The sequence below is a fragment of the Halichoerus grypus genome, chromosome 14, assembly GCF_964656455.1.
Source record: "Halichoerus grypus chromosome 14, mHalGry1.hap1.1, whole genome shotgun sequence".
In the NCBI taxonomy this organism is placed as follows: Eukaryota; Metazoa; Chordata; class Mammalia; order Carnivora; family Phocidae; genus Halichoerus; species Halichoerus grypus.
In genome coordinates, this window is record NC_135725.1 from 87,396,103 (window position 1) to 87,400,766 (window position 4,664).

A 4,664-nucleotide genomic window follows, 5' to 3' on the forward strand; every position below is an offset into this window, starting at 1 on the left:
TCAACCCTGAGGCCCTCCAGTCTGTCTGTTCACTCCCACCCCCACCCAGTGCAGGAACCCGGTCCCCCTGTCCCTCTCTAAGTGTTGCTCAGCCTCTTCTTGAATCCTTCCCGCGATGGGGAGCTCCCTGCTTCACATACCAGCCTGTTTAATTTCTGAATCTCCCTCGTGGTAAAGAAGGTTCTCTCTCTTTTTTTTTTTTTTTTTAAGATTTTTTATTTATTTATTTGAGACAGAGAGAATGAGAGAGAGAGAGAGAGCACATGAGATGGGGGAGGGTCAGAGGGAGAAGCAGGCTCCCTGCCGAGCAGGGAGCCCGATGCGGGACTCGATCCAGGGACTCCAGGATCATGACCTGAGCCGAAGGCAGTCGCTTAACCAACTGAGCCACCCAGGCGCCCCAAGAAGGTTCTCTCTCTTTGCCCTGATGCAGGATGACTCTCTTGGGCAGGGCTGGGGATTTAAAATTTTTTATTTTTATTTAAAAAATTTTTTTAAAAGATTTTATTTATTTATTTATTTGACAGAGAGAGAGACAGTGAGAGAGGGAACACAAGCAGGGGGAGTGGGAGAGGGAGAAGCAGGCTTCCTGCCGAGCGGGGAGCCCGATGCGGGGCTCGATCCCAGGACCTTGGGATCATGACCTGAGCCGAAGGCAGACGCTTAACGACTGAGCCACCCAGGCGCCCCTATTTTTTATTTTTTTAAAAAGGATTTTGTTTATTTATTTGAGAGAGTGAGCCCAGGTGGGGAGGGGGTAGAGGGAGAGGGAGAAGCAGATTACCCACTGAGCAGGGAGCCCCACAGACACAGGGCTCGATCCCAGGACCCTGCGATCATGACCTGAGCCAAAGGCAGATGCTTAACTGACTGAGCCACCAGGTGCCCCTTATTTTTATTTTTTTTAAGTAGGCTTCATGCCCAATGTGGGGCTCAAACTCATGATCCTGAGATCAAGAGTCACATGCTCTACCATCTGAGCCAGCCAGGAGCCCCTGGAGATTTTTAATAGGTTGTTAATAGCAAGAGCACAGGTTCTGGGTTTCCCACACTTAGTGCTGTGTGACCTTGGGCAAGTGGATTCACCTCTCTGGGCCTCAGTGTCCTCTGTAAAGTGGGGTAGGGGAGATAATAAAAAATCCATCTCCCAGGGTGTTCGGAGGATCCAAAGAGATACACACAGTGGGTTCTCCGTAGAGGAGGGTGCACGGGGAGGTAGTGTGTAAACCGAGGTTCCCTCTTGCGATGCAGGATTATTCTTTCTTCTTTCCCCTTCTGCTTCATGTTTCCCTCTCGAATTGTGAACATCCTCCACCCACAATTTTCCAGGTGGCATGGAGAAACTGTCGGGGGCTGAGATGCCCCCTCAGGGCGCATTCGTGCCTCAGCGGTTGTGGATCGAGCACTCCTGATGTGCCCGGCATCTGTCTAGACCCCAGGTGTCGCAGCAAATGCTCTGTCCTCATGGAGCCCACATTCTGGGGGCGAGATGGGCATCAAACCCAGACAGCGTTGAAGGTAAGTGTCGTGGAGACAATTAAAGCAGGGAAGGGTGTAGGGAATGGGGAGGTCGGACAGCCTTGGGGAATTCGTTCTTAGGTTACACAAAGAGAAATGCAATGTCCCGAGCAAGGAAGGGGCGCCTCGTCCTCCCTCCTCTCTGCTCAGACCCAACCATGTGTGCTCTTCCGCTCTGAGCATCAGTTGCCCGTTAGTGATGACAGAAGCAAAGGGCAGAGTCCAGAAGGAGGAGGGCTGGATGGTGGAGGGACGGGGAGCCCACATCCCCTCGGTGATGATAAGAACGGCCACCATTCATGAAGGCGCATCCCGGGCTGAGCACTCTACACGTCTTTCCTCCTTTATTCTCAGCGTGAGGTCTATCCTGCTACCCTTTATATACCCATTTTATGGAGGAGCTAATGGAGGCTCAGCGTGGTGGAGTGACCAGCCCAACTTCACACAGTGAATTGCAGAAGGGGCAAAGCTGAAGCCTGGGTCTCTTGGACTCCAGAGTTGGTGTTTATGATGTTGGTGAAACCGTGGGTACAACTGGGTGCCTGGGCCTGGACAGCGGTGCGCTGGTCAATGGATTGCCCCCAGCGTTCTCAGGAGAAGAGAAGCCCTGATTTGTAGCATTTGCTGATTTCCAAGGTGTCAGTACCCCCATGATGGTCAGGTTCAAGCTACAAAAGGGAATTCATGGGGACAGAAGTGGCCAGGACGTGGTGTGTGACTGGACCGAGGGGAGCTGAATAGGCTCCAGATCCTGTGGCTACAAATGTGAGGGCCCAGGGGATGCAGGAGGACCCCTTGGAATCCTAGCCCGTACCTGTCTTTCCTTTGCAAATGGTACCCGAGTTCCTGCAAAGGCAGGGCCTGTCCCAGGCCCCAGGGACCTCTGCCCTCATGGTGCCCCCAGCTGGGAGCCCTGGTCTCAGAAGCAGTCACCATCACCCCCATTGACGGGCTCTCTCCAAGGTCAGGAAAGGGCAGGTGGCGTTGGGAGGCGGGGCCTTATCACAGCCAAGAGCCTGGTGCTGCGGGTCGCCCGCACACACCTGGGTGGAGTCACAGCCCTTCCGCTCACAAGCCTGTGATCTTGGGTGTGACTTCCGCCCTCCGCCCTCCGGGGGCCTCAGTTTCTCCCTCGGGCAAATGCAGAGGTGAGAAGGATGAGCCCCGAGGTCCCCTGGGCTGGGCCCTTCCTCCACCAGCCCCGTGCGGAAACCCAGCCGGAGCTCCTGCCTGCACGCGCTAGCCCGCCTCTCCTCCCTGCTGCATTGCTATTTAAAGTGGCGGTGGTTTGGCTCACTCTTTTTTTAAAAACCATTCCCATACTCGAGCCGAGTTCCACAAGGCCAGCTGTCACCACTAAAAATGTCTGTCGTGTGACAGTCACCAGTAAGGAGGTGGGAGGAGGCAGGAGGTCCCGGACAGGACCACAGAGTGGCTGGATTAAAACGCACACACACACACACACACACACACACACACCCCAAAAAACAAAACCCCCAAAACAACACTGCAAGGAAGAAACAAAAGATGGGAGGGGGTTGCTCTCCTCTCCTTCTCCACCCCTCCTTTGTGAGCTCCCTGGGGGCTCTGCTAGGGAGCGGGGGCACGTCTCTGTGGTGACCAGGTGTGCCGGGTGGGCAGGTGGGCCGGTCTTTGCCCCTCTCTCTGGCCCCAGCCCCTCCCCGGGCCCGGCTTGCTGAGCGCTGGGCCCTCGCAGGTCCTGCCAGTAGCCCTGTCTGTGTCCCCCTGGCCATCCTCATCCATCTCACGCGGGAAACCAGGGAGGTGACCTGTCCGAGGCTGCCCAGTGAGAGGCAGAAACAGGGAGGGAAGGAAACCTTTGATGAGCCCCTCCTGGGTCAGACTCCTCCGTGAGTCCCTTTTCAAGTTCTTAAATGTTCACAATAAATTTGAAAAGAAGCCTCCAGTCCCCCATTTTACAGATAGGGAAACTGAGGGTCACAGAGTGGGAGCACCTGCCTAAGGCAGTGAGGGGTGGCGGGGGGAGCACAGACAGGCTGGTGTGACTCCTGGCTTGGGACACTCTTACAGGGTAATTGTGGGAGCGTGATTCTCCGGCCTCGACCTCCCCAGCTCTGAAATTCGGCAGCAACACAGCTGCTTCCTAAAGATGTTGTGAGGACGAAATAAAAGCAGGCATATCAAGAAGTGGGTAAGGTGACTGGGGCATAGAATGTGCTGGGAGGTCAGGAGCTGGGACAGGATCCAGGGCTGTCAGATTCCAGAGGCCGAGTTCTTTCCACTGCATGTCTGTGGTCTCTCAGGGCTGCTGGGAGGAGGGGTTGGAGGAGCCCTGGGGTGGGTGGGGATGGAGAATGGGGATGCTCTCTCCCACCCCTAGCACCTAGGTGTGGCACCCTTGGACTCTTGGGGCGCTGTGGGCTTCCTGACCACTGGTCCAAAACTATAGCTTCTCTGGCCCTCAAACTGTCTGGGACATTTTACAGCAGGGAGGGTGGGCAAGCAGAGACCTTACAGCAGAGACTTTTTGAAAAGTAAGGGGAAATGATACAATTATTGGAGAAAAACTCTAAAGAAGAATTTTGTGTCTCTGGAATTGTTTCCTCCCTCTCATCAGGGTTCTCCTGGCTTCACTTCTTCCTCCGGCTCACAGAAATAGGCCCAGTAAGTCATTTACACTTTGGTAATAATTATAGTAGCTACCATGTTTTGAGCATCTACTCTGTGCCTAATACTTCTAAGTTTTCCTCTTAAAAAGCTTTGCTTGTCCCTCTGGAAGTTATGTATCCATCTATTAACAGGCCTTTTATTCATTCAATAAACATTTATTGAGCAATGATGGTATGCCAGGTTCAGTCCTCGGTGTAACATCAGTAGGCCTGGAGAGTGTGTGGAGGTGTGCCCAGTTGGGCAGGTGGGAGTAGCTCTGTGATGATTTTCACTCCTTCCACAGGGCTCCATTAAGCACCTCTGACATGGCCCTGGGATGGGCCATGGCTCTGTGCTCATAGGATGATGTTCCAATGGGAGGGACACACAATAATCAATCAAATACACACTTTGATTTGAAAAATAAAGCAGGTGAAGGGTGAAGAGTGATGGAAAAGGGGCAGCTTTAGTAAGTTTGGTCAGGGAGGACCTCTCTAAGAAGGCTGACATATAAA

General features: G+C 53.6%; 1 long non-coding RNA gene across 1 annotated transcript; it reads left to right on the plus strand.

The window, feature by feature from the left end:
* Positions 1 to 555: 555 nt before the first annotated feature.
* On the plus strand, positions 556 to 3,439 carry LOC144380082 (uncharacterized). Its single transcript, XR_013443864.1, has 2 exons — positions 556 to 1,518; positions 1,873 to 3,439. It is a non-coding gene; the product is annotated as an uncharacterized LOC144380082 (long non-coding RNA).
* Positions 3,440 to 4,664: the final 1,225 nt, after the last annotated feature.